This window comes from Procambarus clarkii, chromosome 14, assembly GCF_040958095.1.
Source record: "Procambarus clarkii isolate CNS0578487 chromosome 14, FALCON_Pclarkii_2.0, whole genome shotgun sequence".
Taxonomy (NCBI): domain Eukaryota; kingdom Metazoa; phylum Arthropoda; class Malacostraca; order Decapoda; family Cambaridae; genus Procambarus; species Procambarus clarkii.
The window spans coordinates 20,182,467-20,207,305 of record NC_091163.1 but is presented as its reverse complement, the minus strand read 5'-3'; positions in this window follow the sequence as shown (position 1 = coordinate 20,207,305).

Below are 24,839 nucleotides of genomic sequence, written 5' to 3'. Positions count from 1 at the left end.
AGAGGGGAAATGCTTGCTGCGTCCTCGGTTCCTGTCCAGAAGTGGAGGAGCTTCAAGAGATCCATAACCTTTAGGCATTTGTCTTGTATGTTTTGTAACCTTTAAATTCACAATAAAGGAATATATATATATATATATATATATATATATATATATATATATATATATATATATATATATATATATATATATATATATATATATATATATATATGAATGAAAACTCACACCCCAGAAGTGACTCGAACCCATACTCCCAGAAGCAACGCAACTGGTAACTACAGGGCGCCTTAATCCGCTTGACCATCACGGCCGTCAAAAGGAAGTGATAGCCGAGGCTATTTGAGCCACTTCCCCGACGGCAACTCGGATGGTAATCTTGGGCATAGCATTTCACCAAATCACCTCATTCTTTGGGGCACACGTGAGGAACACAAATGCGAACAAGCCTGAATGGTCCCCAGGACTATATGCGAATGAAAACTCACACCCCAGAAGTGACTCGAACCCATACTCCCAGAAGCAACGCAACTGGTAACTACAGGGCGCCTTAATCCGCTTGACCATCACGGCCGTCAAAAGGAAGTGATAGCCGAGGCTATTTGAGCCACTTCCCCAACGGCAACTCGGATGGTAATCTTGGGCATAGCATTTCACCAAATCACCTCATTCTTTGGGGCACACGTGAGGAACACAAATGCGAACAAGCCTGAATGGTCCCCAGGACTATATGCGAATGAAAACTCACACCCCAGAAGTGACTCGAACCCATACTCCCAGAAGCAACGCAACTGGTAACTACAGGGCGCCTTAATCCGCTTGACCATCACGGCCGTCAAAAGGAAGTGATAGCCGAGGCTATTTGAGCCACTTCCCCGACGGCAACTCGGATGGTAATCTTGGGCATAGCATTTCACCAAATCACCTCATTCTTTGGGGCACACGTGAGGAACACAAATGCGAACAAGCCTGAATGGTCCCCAGGACTATATGCGAATGAAAACTCACACCCCAGAAGTGACTCGAACCCATACTCCCAGAAGCAACGCAACTGGTAACTACAGGGCGCCTTAATCCGCTTGACCATCACGGCCGTCAAAAGGAAGTGATAGCCGAGGCTATTTGAGCCACTTCCCCGACGGCAACTCGGATGGTAATCTTGGGCATAGCATTTCACCAAATCACCTCATTCTTTGGGGCACACGTGAGGAACACAAATGCGAACAAGCCTGAATGGTCCCCAGGACTATATGCGAATGAAAACTCACACCCCAGAAGTGACTCGAACCCATACTCCCAGAAGCAACGCAACTGGTAACTACAGGGCGCCTTAATCCGCTTGACCATCACGGCCGTCAAAAGGAAGTGATAGCCGAGGCTATTTGAGCCACTTCCCCGACGGCAACTCGGATGGTAATCTTGGGCATAGCATTTCACCAAATCACCTCATTCTTTGGGGCACACGTGAGGAACACAAATGCGAACAAGCCTGAATGGTCCCCAGGACCATCCGAGTTGCCGTCGGGGAAGTGGCTCAAATAGCCTCGGCTATCACTTCCTTTTGACGGCCGTGATGGTCAAGCGGATTAAGGCGCCCTGTAGTTACCAGTTGCGTTGCTTCTGGGAGTATGGGTTCGAGTCACTTCTGGGGTGTGAGTTTTCATTCGCATATAGTCCTGGGGACCATTCAGGCTTGTTCGCATTTGTGTTCCTCACGTGTGCCCCAAAGAATGAGGTGATTTGGTGAAATGCTATGCCCAAGATTACCATCCGAGTTGCCGTCGGGGAAGTGGCTCAAATAGCCTCGGCTATCACTTCCTTTTGACGGCCGTGATGGTCAAGCGGATTAAGGCGCCCTGTAGTTACCAGTTGCGTTGCTTCTGGGAGTATGGGTTCGAGTCACTTCTGGGGTGTGAGTTTTCATTCGCATATAGTCCTGGGGACCATTCAGGCTTGTTCGCATTTGTGTTCCTCACGTGTGCCCCAAAGAATGAGGTGATTTGGTGAAATGCTATGCCCAAGATTACCATCCGAGTTGCCGTCGGGGAAGTGGCTCAAATAGCCTCGGCTATCACTTCCTTTTGACGGCCGTGATGGTCAAGCGGATTAAGGCGCCCTGTAGTTACCAGTTGCGTTGCTTCTGGGAGTATGGGTTCGAGTCACTTCTGGGGTGTGAGTTTTCATTCGCATATAGTCCTGGGGACCATTCAGGCTTGTTCGCATTTGTGTTCCTCACGTGTGCCCCAAAGAATGAGGTGATTTGGTGAAATGCTATGCCCAAGATTACCATCCGAGTTGCCGTCGGGGAAGTGGCTCAAATAGCCTCGGCTATCACTTCCTTTTGACGGCCGTGATGGTCAAGCGGATTAAGGCGCCCTGTAGTTACCAGTTGCGTTGCTTCTGGGAGTATGGGTTCGAGTCACTTCTGGGGTGTGAGTTTTCATTCGCATATAGTCCTGGGGACCATTCAGGCTTGTTCGCATTTGTGTTCCTCACGTGTGCCCCAAAGAATGAGGTGATTTGGTGAAATGCTATGCCCAAGATTACCATCCGAGTTGCCGTCGGGGAAGTGGCTCAAATAGCCTCGGCTATCACTTCCTTTTGACGGCCGTGATGGTCAAGCGGATTAAGGCGCCCTGTAGTTACCAGTTGCGTTGCTTCTGGGAGTATGGGTTCGAGTCACTTCTGGGGTGTGAGTTTTCATTCGCATATAGTCCTGGGGACCATTCAGGCTTGTTCGCATATATATATATATATATATATATATATATATATATATATATATATATATATATATATATATATATATATATACCTATATATATATACCTATATATATACCTATATATATATTTACCTCTAAGTGGACGTATCCCTGGTGCCAGAGGCCTCTAGCCTCTCAGACATATACCTTGACTAATTACTTTGACCATAAACGCTTTTGGCTGGGCTCCAGGGCGCCATTTATCACTGTCAATATGGCTACACCGCGAGCCACTGCAGGCCACTCATTAATTTCCATGTTAAATATATTTCCTAAAGTAGAATTATATAAAGGCGGTATACTATATATTTAGAATCCCGAGATACAAACATAGTTATAAAAAGGTCATGTCTGTATGTCTGCCTGTTTGTGCATGTTTTAAGCCAGATGCTTTGGGTTAGTCTTATTATTTTTTCCAGGGAGACGTTTGGGTTTGGGAAGACCATCAGAGCCACAACCACACAGCTGCTACCATCAGAGCCACAACCACACAGCTGCTACCATCAGAGCCACAACCACACAGCTGCAACCATCAGAGCCACAACCACACAGCTGCTACCATCGTAGCCACAACCACACAGCTGCAACCATCAGAGCCACAACCACACAGCTGCAACCATCATAGCCACAACCACACAGCTGCAACCATCATAGCCACAACCACACAGCTGCAACCATCATAGCCACAACCACACAGCTGCAACCATCATAGCCACAACCACACAGCTGCAACCATCAGAGCCACAACCACACAGCTGCAACCATCAGAGCCACAACCACACAGCTGCTACCATCAGAGCCACAACCACACAGCTGCTACCATCAGAGCCACAACCACACAGCTGCTACCATCAGAGCCACAACCACACAGCTGCTACCATCAGAGCCACAACCTCACAGCTGCAACCATCAGAGCCACAACCACACAGCTGCAACCATCAGAGCCACAACCACACACCTACTGCCATCAGAGCCCCAACCACACAGCTGCTACCATCAGAGCCACAACCACACAGCTGCTACCATCAGAGCCACAACCTCACAGCTCCAACCATCAGAGCCACAACCACACAGCTGCAACCATCAGAGCCACAACCACACACCTACTGCCATCAGAGCCCCAACCACATACCTACTGCCATCAGAGCCCCAACCACACAGCTGCTACCATCAGAGCCACAACCACACAGCTGCTACCATCAGAGCCACAACCACACAGCTGCTACCATCAGAGCCACAACCACACAGCTGCTACCATCAGAGCCACAACCACACAGCTGCTACCATCAGAGCCACAACCACACAGCTGCTACCATCAGAGCCACAACCACACAGCTGCTACCATCAGAGCCACAACCACACAGCTGCTACCATCAGAGCCACAACCTCACAGCTGCAACCATCAGAGCCACAACCACACAGCTGCAACCATCAGAGCCACAACCACACACCTACTGCCATCAGAGCCCCAACCACACAGCTGCTACCATCAGAGCCACAACCACACAGCTGCTACCATCAGAGCCACAACCACACAGCTGCTACCATCAGAGCCACAACCACACAGCTGCAACCATCAGAGCCACAACCTCACAGCTGCAACCATCAGAGCCACAACCACACAGCTGCAACCATCAGAGCCACAACCACACACCTACTGCCATCAGAGCCCCAACCACACAGCTGCTACCATCAGAGCCACAACCACACAGCTGCAACCATCAGAGCCACAACCTCACAGCTGCAACCATCAGAGCCACAACCACACACCTACTGCCATCAGAGCCACAACCACACACCTACTGCCATCAGAGCCCCAACCACACAGCTGCTACCATCAGAGCCACAACCACACACCTACTGCCATCAGAGCCCCAACCACATACCTACTGCCATCAGAGCCACAACCACACAGCTGCAACCATCAGAGCCACAACCACACAGCTGCTACCATCAGAGCCACAACCACACAGCTGCTACCATCAGAGCCACAACCACACAGCTGCTACCATCAGAGCCACAACCATGGTAATGGGAGGCATAGTAACTCTCATAACGGCAGCGGTTGGGTCATTAGTCATGTTTCAGTCCGAAACTGTAATGACTCTTGCTAATTACTCTGGTCGGGGGGGGGGGGGGGGGGGAGTCCCTTGATCATAATTTTTTCCACCTTTCGATCAATATTACGTCGCTGTTTTTTATATAACAAAATTGATCAATACGTCTAAAATTAAACCTACTGAAAACTACATCACTTAATACATTGATGTTGTCGGTGCAACATTCTCGACAGGTTTGGTGGGTTGGTTGGGTTTGTGCGTTTCTATTTTAGGCCAAATAGTTGCATTTGTTAACGGAGCAGCTGTTTGAGGGCACAGGCTAATTGGTGTGAAGTTTTTATACAGTATAACAATCGTAGCTTCAGCAAATGTTTTCAGAGTTTTTTCAAACTATTTGTGTTGGTCAAAATTTTTGTTTGGTACTCTAAAAAAATATATACACCATTTGGGCTAGACGGTAGAGCGACGGTCTCGCTTCATGCTGATCGGTGTTCAATCTCCGATCGTCTATGTGATTGGTCATCATTCCTTCCCTCCCCCCGTCCCATCCCAAATCCTAATCTTGACCCCTTTAAGTGTAATACAGTATAGTCGTAATGGCTTGGCGCTTTTCCCCCCTGATAGTTCACTTCCTTACTCATCATATCGAAGGGAAAAGGCTTCGTGTCAACAAACTACAAAATATTTATTGAAAGTGAACTACGTGTCAGCAAACTGGAATTTTGTTTTGTCCAGGAGTTATATCCTGGACTATAAATACTGGAACCATTGTCATTGTTCTGGTGATCCAGAGAGGAACAGCGCCTCTGTGTGTGTACTGTGTATGGTGTTTGGCCCTCAGTATATGTATACAATGACTGTATATCTTGAACTATGTGCGCATTGTGTTGTGACGGCGGCTGGCGTTCAGTTTACGTTCACAATATCTGTCTAACGGTGTATTCTGTCATCCGGGAGATTAAGACGACTGTGCACTAAGTCAGGACACAACTGGTGTTTTATGGAGCTTGTGAGAGTAAGGAATGCCCCAGTACTGGAGGCGCTCTGTGGACCTGTTAACCAGGTCTTTGAACTGGGACTACAGTATACTGGTATACCGGTATTGGGACTTCACCATACCAGAATACCGGTGTTGGGACGCCCCCATACCACTTCACTACTATCCGCGTATCACTTAATGCGTTAAACGGCAAATAAATTATTGTTGATTGAATCCACTTAGCTATCTTTAATATGCAGGTAATATTCTTTATTAGAATTTTTTTACAACTGTTGTTATTACTCCTACAAGTGGTATACTAGTCATTACTGCTACAGGTGTTTTACTAATATATGTCACACATTAAATTGTAAACCTGTTCTATACTTTGTCAAAATTTTCAGTTTGATTTACACTTCTGTCCGCTTTGCGTTTGTTGTCATGAATAAAGCTTCTGAACCTAGCTTAAGAATTTTAAGCTTCAAATGAAGCTCAAAGCTGAAGTGTATGTTGAATGCGCTGCTTGCTGAGTGATGATAACATCAACAAGTGTTGATGATCTGAACTGAGACACGTGGACTCAGGAAGCAGTCAGGAAGGTGTAGACACCGCCACCGTGTGTTCAAGCTTCTCCAAGAGCATTCCAGCTTCCAAGCTTGAATACCAATCTCCTTGCAATCCAGAAACAGACTGTAGGGGCACCGGAATTCGGCGTGAAATGATTTCATCGGGCGAGAGTGCAGGGAGGGACTCAGATCACTGTCGTGGGAGGCTTAGGCATGGGAGATGTAAGTCATCTGTTGCAGAGCCGAGTGATGAGTCTTTGCGTTCCTCGACTTGTTGCTTGAAGACAAGCAACCGGCTTGTTTCTTCAGGCGTGGAAGACGATAGAGGGGAATCAACTGGTGTTGCAAACGGTACGTGTAGGAGGATCCCCTGGAAGTGGGGTCCTCCTGGATTAAGGGGACCTCCTGGATAAAGGGGATCCCTCTGGATAAAAGGGACTCCCCTGGATAAGGGGACCTCCTCTGGATAAAGGGACCTCCTGGATAAGGGGATTTGACGTGACGCAGATAACGCTATCTCATTACGTTACCTGTTACGTAATGAGATACCAATGATCTTCCAGACGACTCCTATCCCTTCTTTGCAACAAGAGGCAATTGCTTCGAGAAAAATTATATTTGCCTCAAATACTACATTTGAGTACACAAATGATTTGCTGAAAATAATATATTATATACAGGATTCAAACCTCACCCCATCAATATTAATATGAAGGTTGTTTCCAGCATCAGGCATTACAATCAGATTGCTCTAATAGTTACAAGTGTGCCCAAAATGTTTCGCATCCTTAGACATAACGCCCTAGGACACTAGGTAGTAGATATACCAGCCCAAAACTCCACACTCCTTCGACTATTTATAAACATTGAAAGAAACAGAAGCGTTACATCTTCAACTTTAAACAAATGAGAAAATCTTCAGTTCAACTGCAGCATTGCCTCAAGGTTCAAGGCTAAGCCCAGTGCCCTGGGCTTAGAGAACTGGGTACTGGGATTGGAGCACTAGGCACTGGGCTTTGAGCACTTGGCTTAGAGCACTGGGCGCTGGACTTAGAGCACTGGGGCTCACTCATATCTGCACCACGTGAAGGAGCGCCGTTAGCAAGCATCAGGGAGGCTCAGGTCGGCAATAACCTCGAGTGTGTAACAATATGAAGCCCAAGAGGAAGCCCACCAAACATACCTCTCTCACAGACATGACACCGTCGTCACTAACTAAGATGCAGGCCATGTGAACACAGAGGCTTCACTAAGATGCAGGCCACGTGAACAAAAAGGCTTCACTAAGATGCAGGCCACGTGAACACAGAGGCTTCACTAACAAAGATACAGGCCATGTGAACACAGAGGCTTCACTAACAAAGATGCAGGCCACGTGAACACAGAGGCTTCACTAACAAAGATACAGGCCATGTGAACACAGAGGCTTCACTAACAAAGATGCAGGCTACGTGAACACAGAGGCTTCACTAACAAAAATACAGGCCATGTGAACACAGAGGCTTCACTAACAAAGATGCAGGCCACGTGAACACAGAGGCTTCACTAACAAAGATACAGGCCATGTGAACACAGAGGCTTCACTAACAAAGATGCAGGCCACGTGAACACAGAGGCTTCACTAACAAAGATGCAGGCCACGTGAACACTGAGGCTTCACTAACAAAGATGCAGGCCACGTGAACAAAGAGGCTTCACTAACAAAGATGCAGGCCACGTGAACACAGAGGCTTCACTAACAAAGATGCAGGCCACGTGAACAAAGAGGCTTCACTAACAAAGATGCAGGCCACGTGAACACAGAGGCTTCACTAACAAAGATGCAGGCCACGTGAACAAAGAGGCTTCACTAACAAAGATGCAGGCTTGAAGTCGAGTTTTCTTGTCATCAAAATGTAACAAAATATGCAACAGTCTTAGAAGTCAGATCATTTATATTAGATAAAAAAGGTTACTTCTGTAATAGATACAGAAAAAGAGGTAAAAACTCTTCTCATGTCTGTCATCATAAGATTACAATCACCCCTGATATCACTCTGACAGCCAAAACATGACTTCTCATTTGTTTCCCGATGTCCCAAGAGGTTTCATTTCCGCTTGGACCTAAATAAGAAAAAGACGTTTCTCTGCCAGAAAGCAATATATAGCGCAGCGTCTGAGTCAGATAATATCCAACCTCTCCTGGCGACCATTCAGGGTGTCTTGGAGGAGCAGATATAGGCTTTAAGATGATCGTTGCCAAAGGAATATGAGATATATATAAGAGTTGTTACATTCTTGTACAGCCACTAGTACGCGTAGCGTTTCGAGAAGTTCCCTGGAATACGATCCCCTGCCGCGAAGAATCGTTTTTTCATCCAAGTACACATTTTACTGTTGCGTTAAACAGAGGCTACAGTTAAGGAATTGCGCCCAGTAAATCCTCCCCGGCCAGGATACGAACCCATGACATAGGGCTCGCGGAACGCCAGGCGAGTGTCTTACCACTACACCACGGAGAATATCATGTTCACATAGAGGGTTTATCCAGGGACAACTGCGTAACGTGTCTTAAAGCATCTGGCTCTTCTCCAGAGTGAGAAGACCTAAAGATAATGTTTCTGCAGCGAAGGTTTAAGCTGTAGCGTTTACAAGAGGCTGTGAATCCTTGGGGGCATAAGGCGAGGTTGAAATATTGCTCCTGTCATCTGTAAACGAATGGTGTGGTCTCTGAGCTGAGAGGTCTTGGCACATTGTGGCTGTTGGTCTTCAAGGAATGAGAACAAATTCTTCAATTTATGTCTCAGAAGAAAAGCTTCCGAAGGTCAGGTTAAGACTTCTGGTGCAATGTTAGACTTGTCAGAGAGAGCTTTCATGGCCAGAGTGTATTTGCTAAATTGCCGTTGTTTTGTTTTTATTGGTAGAATATACGTGATTACTGAGTAGCATTAGTTTACGTGTGAATTTGTGTGAGTTTGTGTATGTATATGTGGGTGTGTGCTCACAAATTTGTACTCACTTATTTGTGCCTGCCGGATCAAGCGTTGGCTCTTGGATCCTGCCTTTCTGGCCATCGGTTGTTTATAGCATCGATTCTAGGCGATGAGTCACAATAACGTGGCTGAAGTATGTTGACCAGATCGGTGTGTGTGTATTCTCCTAGTTGTATTCACCTAGTTGTATTCACCTAGTTGTGTTTGTGGGGATTGAGCTTTGATCTTTCGGCCCGCCTCTCAATTGTCAATCAACATTTTCTAACTACTTTTTTTTCCCACACCACACACACACACACACACACACATACACCAGGAAGCAGCCCGTGACAGCTGTCTAACTCCCAGGTACCTATTTACTGCTAGGTAACAGGGACATTCAGGGTGAAAGAAACTTTGTCCATTTGTTTCTGCCTGGTGCGGGAATCGAACCCGCGCCACAGAATTACGAGTCCTGCGCGCTATCCACCAGGCTACGAGCCCCCTTAATGATATTCCGACCCTCGCGCAGGAGTGACGACAGCACACATATCAGGACATCCGCCGCAATGTGCGTTCGACTTGTCGATGTATCTGGTATTCTTCCGATTCACATCCCGACACGCAGTTAGCTGCGGTCTTCATCGACCCAGGAGTGTGTGTGTGTGTGTGTGTGTGTGTGTGTGTGTACTCACCTAGTTGTACTCACCTAGTTGTGTTTGCGGGGTTTGAGCTCTGGCTCTTTGGTCCCGCCTCTCAACCGTCAATCAACTGATGTACAGATTCCTGAGCCTACTGGGCTCTGTCATATCTACATTTGAAACTGTGTATGGAGTCAGCCTCCACCACATCACTTCCTAGTGCATTCCATTTACTAACTACTCTGACACTGAAAAAGTTCTTTCTAATGTCTCTGTGGCTCATTTGGGTACTCAGCTTCCAGCTCTGTCCCCTTGTTCGCGTCCCTCCAGTGTTGAATAGTTCATCCTTTTTTACCCGGTCGATTCCCCTGAGGATTTTGTAGGTTGTGAACATGTCCCACCTTACTCTTCTGTCTTCCAGTGTCGTAAGGTGCATTTCCCGCAGCCTTTCCTCATAACTCATGCCTCTTAGTTCTGGGGCATACACACACACACACACACACACACACACACACACACACACACACACACACACACACACACACACACACACACACACACACATTGGGACACAGAACTCGGAACCAAGTCCGTACAAGACATGATGGACTATGTCACCCAAAAATGTCAGGAGGCTGTAAGCAGGTTTGTCCCAGCCCGACAGGAAAAAACAGAGAAGCAAAGGAAGAATCCGTCGTTTAATAGGGAATGTATGAATGCAAAGGAGCAAAACAAAAGGGCATGGAGGAACTTCCGTAATAACAGAACACCAGAAAGTAGAGAGAGATACCAGAGAACCAGGAGCGAGTATGTCAGGGTGAGAAGAGCAGCTGAGAAAAGGTATGAAAATGATATAGCTAATAAAGCCAAGACCGAACCCAAGCTACTACACAGTCACATCAGGAGGAAGACAACAGTGAAGGAACAGGTGATGAAACTTAGGGTGGGCGAGGACAGGTACACAGAGAATGACAAAGAGGTGTGTGAAGAACTCAACAAAAGGTTCCAGGAGGTCTTTACAATTGAACAGGGAGATGTCGCGGTGCTAGAAGAGGTGGCAGCAAACCAGGTGACCTTGGATAGGTTCGAAATTACAAGAGATGAGGTAAAGAAGCACCTATTGGAGCTGGATGTGAGAAAAGCTGTTGGGCCGGATGGAATCTCGCCATGGGTATTGAAAGAGTGTGCAGGAGCACTTTGCCTACCACTCTCCATAGTGAATAGTAGGTCACTGGAAACGGGGGACCTACCAGAAGTATGGAAGACTGCTAATGTAGTACCAATATACAAAAAGGGTCACAGACAAGAGGCACTGAACTACAGGCCAGTGTCCTTAACTTGTATACCATGCAAGGTGATGGAGAAGATTGTGAGAAAAAACCTAGTAACACATCTGGAGAGAAGAGGCTTCGTGACAACCCATCAACATGGGTTCAGGGAGGGTAAATCTTGCCTTTCAGGATTGATAGAATTCCACGAACAGGTGACAAAGATTAAACAAGAAAGAGAAGGGTGTGCGGACTGCATTTTTTTGGACTGTCGGAAAGCCTTTGACAAAGTACCCCATAAAAGGTTGATGCATAAGCTAGAGAAATAGGCAGGAGTAACTGGTAGGGCGCTCCAGTGGATACGGGAGTACCTAAACAATAGGAAGCAGAGAGTTACAGTGAGGGGTGAGACCTCAGACTGGCGTGAAGTCACCAGTGGAGTCCCACAGGGCTCTATACTTGGACCTATCCTGTTTCTGATATACGTAAATGATCTCCCAGAGGGTATAGACTCATTCCTCTCAATGTTTGTTGACGACGCCAAAATTATGAGAAGGATTAAGACAGATGAGGACAGCTTGAGGCTTCAAGAAGACCTGGACAAGCTGCAGGAATGGTCGAACAAATGGCTGTTAGAGTTTAATCCAAGCAAATGTAATGTAATGAAGATAGGGGGTAGGAAGCAGGAGACCAGATACAAGGTATCACTTGGGAGATGAAATACTTCAAGAGTCCGAGAAAGAGAAAGACCTGGGGGTTGATATTACGCCAGACCTGTCCCCTGATGCTCATATCAAGAGGATAACAGCAGCAGCATATGCCAGGTTGGCTAACATAAGAACGGCCTTTAGAAACTTGTGTAAGGAATCTTTCAGAACATTATATACCACATATGTCAGACCAATCCTGGAGTATGCGGCACCAGCATGGAGTCCATATCTAGTCAAGCATAAGACTAAAATGGAAAGGGTTCAAAGGTTTGCCACCAGACTAGTACCCGAGCTGAGAGGTATGAGCTACGAGGAGAGACTACGGGAATTAAACCTCACTTCGTTGGAAGACAGAAGAGTTAGGGGGGACATGATCACCACATTCAAGATCCTCAAGGGAATTGACAGGGTTGATAAAGACAGGCTGTTTAACACAAGGGGGACACGCACTAGGGGACACAGGTGGAAACTGAGTGCCCAAATGAGCCACAGAGATATTAGAAAGAACTTTTTTAGTGTCAGAGTGGTTGACAAATGGAATGCATTAGGAAGTGATGTGGTGGAGGCTGACTCCATACACAGTTTCAAGTGTAGATATGATAGAGCCCAATAGGCTCAGGAACCTGTACACCTGTTGATTGACAGTTGAGAGGCGGGACCAAAGAGCCAGAGCTCAACCCCCGCAAGCACAACTAGGTGAGTACACACACACACACACACACACACACACACACACACACACACACACACACACACACACACACACACACACACACACACACACACACACACACACACACACACACACACACACACGCTAAAAGGTTCAAAGGTTTGCCACCAGACTAGTACCCGAGCTGAGAGGTATGAGCTACGAGGAGAGACTACGGGAATTAAACCTCACTTCGCTGGAAGACAGAAGAGTTAGGGGGGACATGATCACCACATTCAAGATTCTGAAGGGGATTGATAGGGTAGATAAAGACAGTCTATTTAACACAAGGGGAACACGCACAAGGGGACACAGGTGGAAACTGAGTGCCCAAATGAGCCACAGAGATATTAGAAAGAACTTTTTTAGTGTCAGAGTGGTTGACAAATGGAATGCATTAGGAAGTGATGTGGTGGAGGCTGACTCCATACACAGTTTCAAATGTAGATATGACAGAGCCCGATAGGCTCATGAATCTGTACACCTGTTGATTGACGGTTGAGAGGCGGGACCAAAGAGCCAGAGCTCAACCCCCGCAAACACAACTAGGTGAGTACAACTAGGTGAGTACACACACAAACACACACACACACACACCTGTGTTCGATCTGGATGATCCTGTGTATCGAATTTACTCAGTTTCTATGATCGAGCAACAGAGATATTACAGGAAAGAGATGGTTGGGTTGACTACATCTATCTGGACCTAAAAAAGGCTTTCGACAGAGTTCCATATATGAGGTTGTTCTGGAAACTGGAAAATATTGGAGGGGTGACAGGTAAGCTTCTAACATGGATAAAAAATTTTCTGACTGATAGAAAATGAGGGCAGTGATCAGAGGCAATGTATCGGACTGGAGAAATGTCACAAGTGGGGTACCACAGAGTTCAGTTCTTGCACCAGTGATGTTTATTGTCTAAATAAATGATATACCAGTTGGTATACAGAATTATATGTACATGTTTGCTGATGATGCTAAGATAATAGGAAGGATAAGAAACTTAGATGATTGTCATGCCTTTCAAGATGATCTGGACCAAATAGGTATATGGAGCACCACTTGGCAAATGAAATTTAATGTTAATAAATGCCATGTTATGGAATGTGGAATATGAGAACATAGACCCCACACAACCTATATATTATGTGAGAAATCTTTAAAGAATTCTGATAAAGAAAGAGATCTAGGGGTGTTCTTGATAGAAAACTATCACCTGTGGACCACATAAAGAATATTGTGCGAGGAGCCTATGCCACGCTTTCTAACTTCAGAATTGCTTTTAAATACATGGATGGCGATATACTAAAAAAATTGTTCACGACTTTTGTTAGGCCAAAGCTAGAATATACAGCGGTTGTGTGGTGCCCATATCTTAAGAAGCACATCAACAAACTGGAAAAGGTGCAAAGACATGTTACTAAGTGGCTCCCAGAACTGAAGGGCAAGAGCTACGAGGAGAGGTTAGAGGCATTAAATATGCCAAAACTAGAAGACAGAAGAAAAAGAGGTGATATGATCACTACATACAAAATAGTAACAGGAATTGATAAAATCGACAAGGATGAATTCCTGACACCTGGAACTTTAAGAACAAGAGGTCATAGATTTAAACTAGCTAAACACAGATGCCGAAGAAATATAAGAAAATTAACTTTCGCAAACAGAGTGGTAGACGGTTGGAACAAGTTAGGTGAGAAGGTGGTGGAGGCCAAGACCGTCAGTAGTTTCAAATCGTTATATACCAAAGAGTGCTGGGAAGACGGGACACCACGAGCGTAGCTCTCATCCTGTAACTATACTTAGGTAATTACACTTAGGTAATTACCTAGGAAGCAGCCCGTAGCAGCTGTCTAACTCCCAGGTACCTATTTACTGCTAGGTCAACAGTGCCGAGACCCTGGAATTCTGGAGTCCTTTAGAATTAACCTGGCAACCCAGATGAGTGAGAAGCCTGTGATTGTAGGCATGTTGCCCCCTCTAAACTCTCTGGTAACCCCTCCTCCCTCTTAATCCAACCCCCTCTGCCACTGTGTGCTAGGCACACCAACGTAGTGTAATCGGCACCCCCTTTCCCTTCACTATGTGTAAAGTGAAGGGTGACGGTTGTTGACCCCTCCTACCCCCTACATCACCCCCCCCCCACTGTGTCAGGTACACTTGGGTGTCGTTACACCCTCCCCCTCACACACCCCTTCTGGGTGTCAGGCAGTGTGGGGGTGTGAGAATAACGACTTGTTAGCTCCATAAGGAGAGGCGGAGGTGCCCAACACCTTAAGATCCTGTTGCTGTGATGAATTGGTGTTGCAAAGTTGTAATGGTCTTGTATTTTCCTCTCTTTGATGTTTTCTGTCTGTCTGTCTGTCTGTCTGTCTGTCTGTCTGTCTGTCTGTCTGTCTGTCTGTCTGTCTGTCTGTCTGTCTGTCTGTCTGTCTCTTTCTCTCTCTCTCTCTCTCTCTCTCTCTCTCTCTCTCTCTCTCTCTCTCTCTCTCTCTCTCTCTCTCTCTCTCTCTCTCTCTCTCTCTCTCTCTCTCTCTCTCTCTCTCTCCTAATAAAACTGCAATCATAGAGTTGCAATCATCGGATCTCAAACCTCTCACAACAGACATTAATTTATTAGATGACTTTATTAATATTGTCCAATAGGAATAAACTTTAATGCAGAATTTCAAAATCATGTTAGTTAGTACATGAATCGTCTTTAGGGAGTCTATAAATACTTTTACGAATTTTCGGAGAGTAAGTTCTGATTCTGATTCTGATTTCCCTTGAATTTCATAAATGAGCCTGAATACAATACAAAACTTGTTTAAGGGTTCTGATTGTCCCTGATCGTCTTAAATGCGTCTATACATTCCAAAATGTTGATTTAATAAATATTTAAATTTTTATTACAGGTATTCTTTAGCGATTAATCACTAAATAGTAATTTAGCAGTGATTAATCTTTGTAATATTCTAGTCTTCTCGCATCTATTGAGATGGATTACCTAAATGCAAGAGATCAGATTAACGAAGCAGTTACGTAAACACTTACAAACCTGTACATCTTTTTAAATATTTGGCGGCTTTGTTTACAATTATTAAACAGTTAATGAGCTCCGAAGCACCAGGAGGCTGTTTATATAATAATAACACCAATTGATTGTCAAATTTTAAATTTTTTAAATTTTGCCCCGAGGGGCGAGTTTATTGGGCAGCGCCACTCATCTTGTGAGTGGACACACCGCCATAGCAGCATGTACAACACTCCCCAATAGGAAGAAAACCCGCTGGGTTGTTCATCCTGTCACTTGTACCCAGACACAGCGTGGACTTGCTTAACTGTCTCAAGTGAACAGCTCCTCAAACAAGAAGATTAACATCTATCAACCCTTGAAAGCTTACGTTATCTTGCGGGTGCAAAATGGGGAAATCTTTTAAGAACAGCATCAATATTTGACAAATAGTGTTTTCCTAACTCAAACAATGTGGGGTTTATTATTCTACACATATTTCTGATGTCTCTCAGGTGTTCACATTCACGTAGATAGTGGTCAAGGCGGTGTCCGTCACTCTCACCACAGATTCTGCAACTTCGCTGATCAACTGTTGTTTCCATTCTATATCTCCAAGGATATTTGTATCCAAGACGGATTCTTGCTATTACTGATTCCCTCCCTCGTCCTCCTCCTCTTCGGCCATAACGATTGGGATTGTCAGCTGCAACCATGTTGTACCATCGTATAGATTCACTAGTTTGTGCTTCTATCCTCCTTTCCTCAGTTACCTTGTCACGGTGATGTTGCCTGACAATACCTCTAATTTGTAGTTGAGTCTTGGGTATGAAGTATTCAATATGGTCTCCTTCAGCGCCTTCAGCAGCCAGCACATCTGCTCGTTCATTTCCACATATTCCAACATGGAAGGGGATCCACAGAAACTTGATGACTCTTCCCTGATTGGTAAGTACTCTCACAGCTCTCTTAATTTCAGCGACTATTGCAAGATTTTCTGCCCGATTTTTACTTAGGCTTTGCAGTGCTGCTTTTGAATCGGTGCAAATCACTGCACCATTAGTGTTCCGTTCAAGAAACCTTAACGCCATTACAATGGCAGTTAGCTCTGCTTGTGTTGAAGAGGCATAGTTCTCAATACGTGTTTTTTCTTCATTTCTGCGTTGGAAAGTATTATCCTTGATTACCGTGTATGCTGCACCAGCCCTGCCATTGACAGGATTAGATGACCCGTCAGTGTAGATTTGATCTAGTTCATCTCCGGCTTCTTTATAAATTTCCTCGAGATACTTGTGCCTCATTTCTTGTGGTATCATGTTGGATTTTTTCGTTGCCATTTCATTGATGATGATCTTGCATGAGTCATCCTCCCAGGGAGGTAACCTCTCTACAGGCAGGAGCTCACGGGCTTGCTCAAGCAGGTGAAGCTCTTCGAGGTAGCAGACTGATCTGTGATGCCATTTTTTGCTTCTCCTGTTTCCCCCTGAAAGTAGCACAGAGCTCAGTTTTTTCTTAGCAATATCATTGTAATGGGAATCTCTGGCTGTCCTAATTGCAAGCTTAGCATTCAGCTCCTGAATTCTGCTTTTAACACTGGGAAGGGACAACTCCTCTCGCAGATTAGACGTTTTGGCAGTTCTTGGAACTCCAAGAATGATTGTCATGGCTTCATTTTGAATGCTTTCAAGCCTTTTTATATCGCTTTGGGAGTAGGTGCACAGAACTGGTGCGGCATAGTCTATGACGGAGCGCACATAGGCTGTGTACATCGTTTTAAGCACGGAAATAGAGGCTCCATGTCCATTCCAGGTCATAGCTTTCAGTGCCCTGAGTCGACTTTTGCATGTTCCTATGAGTTGATTGAGCTCCTCTTTCTTTCCCTTGTTAGAGCCGACAGTGACGCCAAGGTGCCGATAGTGGTCAACCCATTCAAGTGTTATACCATTAATTTGCAGTTCTTCATTTGCTCTCCGCTTGCGATGGGAGTATGCCTTCGTCTTGTTTGTGGAGAGAGTGAAACCGAGCTCAGTACATTTCCTTCCAAGGAGTTCAATGGACTGTTCAATTTTTCCCAAGGTGGGAGCTTGTATTAGGACATCATCTGCTTATCCCACTTGTTGTGTTCCTTCCGGAAAATCAATATTTGCAATGGCGTTCATAAGTACATTGAATAGTGTAGGGCTTAAGACTCCGCCTTGGGGGGTCCCGAGTTCCATATTCATTGTTCTGGAGACTGCTCCATTGAAGCAAACCTTAGCTTTCCTTCCTGTGAGGTAGTCTTCAACCCATTTCATGAGTCTCCCCTTGACACCCATGCATGCAAGCTCGTCCAGGATCGCAATCCCCTGTGCTTTGTCAAAGGCTCCTTTGCTCCTTTGATTGACAAGTTTTCACGCTTGAAAACTGTTTAATAAATGTAACCAAAGTCGTCAAAGATTGAGGAGAGTTGTACAGGTTCCTAAGTGCTGCATAACTGCTTCGAGAATCTGGCCGCAGAAACGATTTTGACGACACTTAAGTTGATTAAAAGCTGTGGGGGGTATTTAGTTCCACATGCCATTCCTAGATGGCTCTGCAGACCGTCTCCGATTTTAGAAAGTGACGTTCTTAGAGTCTTAGTTTCCTCTCTTGGCCTTAGCAATGACAAGCTGTCGCAGAACGACACGGTTAACGACCTCACAATGACATTCAATAAGCAAATTCAATATCTAAAGGAGAAAGCAAAATCACGAATAAATATAATGAGAGCAATCACAGGGCCCCGTCTAGGAGCGGGACACAGAGTGTTGAGAATGTTTTACATACACGCCGTTCGTTCCCTAGTTGATTATGCAGCACCTGCCTTACTCACTCTTTCTCCTAGTCAGTGGGCAAACGTTGAGGTTCTTCAAAATGATGCATTGCGAATCATAACAGGAGCTCTCAGATGGACTAAAATACTGAACCTAAGACTAGAAACAAAGCTAACGTCGATTGAAATAAGGGTAAAAGGGATTGCTGCATGCATGCTGACCAAGATATTGACTTGACCTAGAATCAGTTCACTTAAAGATATAATCACTGGAGCACTAACTCTGGACAGAAGAGCCTCCAATAGCAACAGGTGGACCCATTGTGCGATGAACACCATCAATACATTCGATATGGCTAACACAGTCACTGAGAGGGGTGTCGACGAAATACATGCAGACTTTGTTATACAAGCCCCTTGGGAATCTCTGCCAGCAGACTTTAAGATTATGGCTCTTGAAGGAAAGAAGAACCAGACACATCCTCATCTGCTACGTAACATTGCACAGATGCATATAGAAGCAAACACGGCATCCGACAGCTTCACTTACTTCACAGATGGGTCAGTAGACCAGCAGGGACAAGAAACCGGAGCTGCAGTTAAAGCAGGAAACTCTGTAAATAGTTGGAGACACTCAAATGGGTGTTCGACTTTACAAACAGAGATGCTAGCCATTCAAAAGGCTTTGGAACATGCTCTTGCTGAACACCGACAACATGTTATCATACATACAGATTCGAGAACCGCCATTGAAACCTTGCAACAAGAACACATATGTGATAACATCCATCTGATCACAAATGTCTTATCATTCATGCACACACTCAAACGACAAGGCCGACGGGTACTTATCAACTGGGTGCCAAGTCATGTGGGAATAATAGGAAATGACATTGCAGACGAAGCTGCAAAACTTGCTACTAAGAGGAGAAATGTAGACATTTACATACCACAGAGTCTATCACAGATGAAGAAAGTAATTCGAAACAGAGCAATGCAAAAGATGTACAGTGACCACAACACAGCAGTTGCAACATCAGGATCTGCGGGTTGGTACAAGAATTCAACCAACTACGAACCACTTAGTTTGATGAAAGGGAGCAGTAGAACAACAGAAGTGCACTTACATCGCATCAGGCTTGGATACCCATGTGCATGGGAAATAGGCTTACAGGTTCCGGAAGATGAGAGGAAATGTCAATACTGTGGAGAAATGCCCGACAGACCACTGGAACATTATCTAACACAGTGCACAGTTACAAACCCATTAAGATTTCAACTTAGATTCAACAGAGCAGAAGAAGTTGTTAAACACATACGGCAAAATCTTACTGAAGCGACCATACGAGTCATAAATACTCATACTCCGCCCAAGTAACACAGAAACAAGCAACACTTAGTGGGCCAGCCAGAGGCTTAGGGCCCGCGCCGGATTATCCCTGCAAAAAAAAACAAAAAAAAAAAACGCCCTCACGATTGCGATCGTACCACGGAAACGGTGGTATTGTGCTTCGTACTGACTGGTGATCGATAGTGTTGAGCATCACTGATGAGCTAGTGATGATTATACACGTGTTGTGAGTATTGTGGACGGTGCGTACATTATTGTGTTCGTTTATTCACTGTATATTCACTATTATTCACTTTTGCCTCATCAGAAACGTTCGAATATAGTAAACCACGCGTTCGATACTGAGTCGTCAATGTAACGGTGTTCGAATTTCCGTTACAACCCAATAATTTTTGGTGGATTGGATGCGATGTGCTTTAAGGTGAGCTGATGAGTTGTATCGCAGTGGAGTGATTTGCATTGTTATGAGGCAGCTAATCTAATTTGCAAATTAGCTGCGTCGTGATACTAAATGTGTGGAAATAGTGACTACGTGTTTGTTTTGCTGATCGTTATATTAGTGGTGATTAATAAGCTAATGGTGAATGTGGTGATACAAGATTATTTTCCATATAATTGAAGCCACTGTTTACTTGCAAATTGTGTGTGTGATATGTATTTACTTGACATAGACATATGTAAAGTAACTTACATATATGTCTTCATACGCATCTTTCACATTACATGAAAAGCTAAAACTTGTAGTAATATCCCAATATGTAATTTGAAAAAAAGTTTTTTAAATTTTGAAAATGTAATTTTAAAATTGGAAAAGGGATAAACAAAAACAAAACAAGACAAAAATTACCACGTGCACTCCACCCGGCCAACAATAGCCAAACAACCAATCATCATCCTGTAAAACTACCAATATCTTAACGATGGTGAGTAGAAAATAAATTTGTTTACAAATTTATGTTTTTGTTAAACTATTTTTTTTTGGGGGGGGGGATAATTAATTTTAGTATTTAATTTAATGCACACTCGGGAGCATAGATGGCAGTTACTGAAGCACCGTGGGGCCAGTGAGTAGGCCAAATTGGCTAACTTTGCTAATGATTTGTTGAGTTTCTGAGTCGGTTGCTGTGTAAGCCACATGGGCCATGAATTTATTTTATCTTTTCCATTGTGGACCACGATCGTTGAGGGCTGTTAGCGTTTCCTGAGGGGGCTAACTGCGTCTACAGTTAACGTAATGGAAGTTAAGATCTCGTAAACGGGCTCGTAAGTGGGATTTTAAGTAGGCTCGTAAGTGGGATTATAAGTAGGCTCGTAAGTAGGCTCATAAGCGGGTTTTGTAAGTGCTCGTATTTATTACATCCACCTCGTTTTTCGCCAAGATTTGTTTGTCAAGATTATTTTTTAAGGTTTGTAAATTTGCTCATATCCAAGCCTTTCATTGATACAATCTTAACAGCTAATATTATTCGTCTTCAATCTATCGACGCGACATTCTTGACAAATGCTGTTAACTCATTTATATTGAAGTGTCCCTTTTTTTTACTCAGTGTACAAAAAAAAACTTATGAAAAAATCAGACAAGAAGAAAATTACAGAAAGGGCAGGCAAGCGAGAGGAAAAAATAGGGTGAAGAGTGTATAAAAAAGGTCATATAGGGGATGGGGGTGGAAAATGGTAAGAAAGAGTAGGGTGGATGGTGTTATAGTGGTTGGGAAGAAGTATTAAATTAACTGCACTTAACCACTAGTGCAAATGGTGATGAAGTTGAGTCCAGCCTCTCAGTTTTCAGTCCACTGATCCAAGAACTTCGTTGGTCTTTGGTACAACATCCCTTTGTCCAGTAACGTCATGAACGTCATATATATACGCTTTTTGTATATGAAGGCCCCTCCTCTCCCCCCCCCCCCTACAAAAACCCACTCTACTCCTCTTCCCCCCCACCCCATTCTAGCCACTCTGCCACATTGGACAGCTGTTGCTTCTGTTGTCCAGAGTGTATGATCAGGCATCAACAGAAGTCATCAGGTACACAACCACCACAATGTTTCTCGTTGCACAATCAATAACGAGAGAGAACAATAGTCCAAACGCCAAATATGTGTATGCCGATTGTTGATACAGCAAGTCTTTGCAAAAGATTGTCGCCGTGGGGAATATTTGCCGATATTGAGAGTGGAATATGCGTGTGTGTGGGTGTGTGGCTACCAGAGGTGTTGTGCCATAGCGAGTATTAGCTGGGAAAGTTTCTGTGGTGGAAGTATTGGTGTTGGGGAGTGTAGGTTCTCACTACAGTCCAGTACAGTACTTTACAGTGGAGAGGATAGATGGAGCTGGATGAATATGTAGACCTATGGAGCTGGATGAATGTGTAGTCCTGTTGAGCTGGATGAATGTGTAGTCCTATTGAGCTGGATGAATGTGTAGTTCTGTGTATATCGATGATGACATGTATAACATTAATATCCAATTAACGTTGATGGAAACTATCAAATTGTTCTTGATGAAAAAGTGAGAGAGAGAGAGAGAGAGACTGAAAGTGAAAGCGGGAGAGAAATTAAATTCTTTCACAAATGCTCTCAGGCCCGAAATAGCCCTTCTGACATACGCAGGAGCAGAATATTTAATTAAAAAATCATTAAAAAAATGGCTTAAAGGGAAAAAAAATCCCCAGAAATATGGCCCAATCTTGGATGTGGGTTGACAAAAGGCTGCCTCCCCAGATGAACGGGTTCAGAGTATCTGGGCTCTGACATTGAATAATGGTCTCTTAGATAAGTCTCTCTCACAGTCACTTTGTCCATCATTTTTGTGTTTTTTGGATAGTTTCCTCTGTATAATATATTTTAAAGGAAGGCTCTTGTATATATATATATATATATATATATATATATATATATATATATATATATATATATATATATATATATATATATATATATATATATATATATATATATATATATATATACACACATATATATATATATATATATATATATATATATATATATATATATATATATATATATATATATATATATATATATATATATATATATATATAATATATATATATATATATATAATATATATTAGTATATTTTGGTAGCAGTCTTTCCTGTAGACATATATTATTATATATGACGGAAAAAGTACGATTATTAATTCTATCACGAACTTTCTCAATGTTTCTTACATTTTTCTTCACTGTTGATGGTGATGGTTGATGGACTATTGATGGTTTCATCCACAGGTACCAACGTACCTGTGGATGAAACAATCGGGATGATAGCCGACAGAGTGTATCGTGATCCGGCCTGTACTCCTCTTGACATACAAGAAAACATTCTAAGGAAACTACTCCAAGCTTGTACTAAAGAGGCACCCTTCTTGAGCCCGGATGGGCACATGTATAAGCAAGTAGATGGGGTCACCATGGGTTCTCCCCTAGGTGTCCTGTTTGCGAACTTCTACATGGGTACCATCGAACAAAAGGTCTTAGTCGACATGAACTTGAAACCGGCCATATACTGCAGGTATGTTGACGACATTTTTACACAGGTACCTGATGTCAGACATCTGCAGAAGCTGAAGGAGGCATTTGAGCGGAATTCTGTGTTGCGTTTCACTTACGGGATGGAGAAGGATGGGAAGCTGCCTTTTCTAGATGTAACAGTCGTGGAAAGGAGCGGAGGTTTCCACATCGCAGTCTACACTAAGGAAACAAACATAGGAATGTGCCTCAATGCCAACAGTGACTGCCCAGACAGGTAAGAGGAGTGTTGTTAACGCTTATGTCGACCGTGCTCTCAGCCACAACTCAGGATGGAAGCAAGTCGATGAAGAACTCTGTAGGGTAAGGCAGGTCCTAGTCAACAACGACTTCTCCAATGGTTTCGTTGAAGACATCATAAGAAGGAAGGTGAAACGCCATTCAACCTCTGAAGAGACAACTAACACAACACCTGTACCCCCTATTAGACTATTTTAAAGGAACTTCTTTTCCACAGCTCATAAAATGGAGGAAAGGGTCCTGAAAGATATTGTTAATATAAACGTTATCCCTACAGACAAAAATCAGAAGACACAATTGACGATCTACTATAAAACCAAGAAAACGGACAACCTACTCATGAGAAAATCTCCAGACACAAAGCAGAACGCTTTAAAAGTGACCAATGTCATCTATGTCTTCAAATGACCACTTGGAGACTGTAAGCCTCAAAGAATTCAGTATATAGGCAAGACAACAACATCTCTTTCCAGGCGATTAACGATGCATAAACAACAGGGCTCCATTAAGAAACATATAATCTCTTCCCATAATCAAATCATCACCAGAGAAGTCTTAACAGAAAACACGGAAATCATCGATAGATACAGCGATAGCAGGCGGCTAGATATCTGCGAGGCACTACACATTAGCAAGGCCCAATTTGCCTAATAAGCCAAGTTTTCATGAATTAATTGTTTTTCGACTACCTAACCTACCTAACCTAACCTAACCTACCTTTTTGGCTACCTAACCTAACCTAACCTATAGAGATAGGTTAGGTTAGGATAGGTAGGGTTGGTTAGGTTCGGTCATATATCTACGTTAATTTTAACTCCAATAAAAAAAAAATTTCCTCATGCATAATGAAATGGGTAGCTTTATCATTTCATAAGAAAAAAATTAAAGAAAATATACGAATTCAGGAAAAGTTGGCTTATTAGGCAAATCGGGTTTTGCATAGTAGGCTGAGAAGTGCGTTCTAGCTACTAGGTACGACATATATATATATATATATATATATATATATATATATATATATATATATATATATATATATATATATATATATATATATATATATATATATATATATATATATATATATATGTCGTACCTAGTAGCCAGAGCGCACTTCTCAGCCTACTATGCAAGGCCCGATTTGCCTAATAAGCCAAGTTTTCATGAATTAATTGGTTTTTGACTACCTAACGTACCTAACCTAACCTAACCTAAGTTTTTCGGCTACCTAACCTAACCTAACCTATAAAGATAGGTTA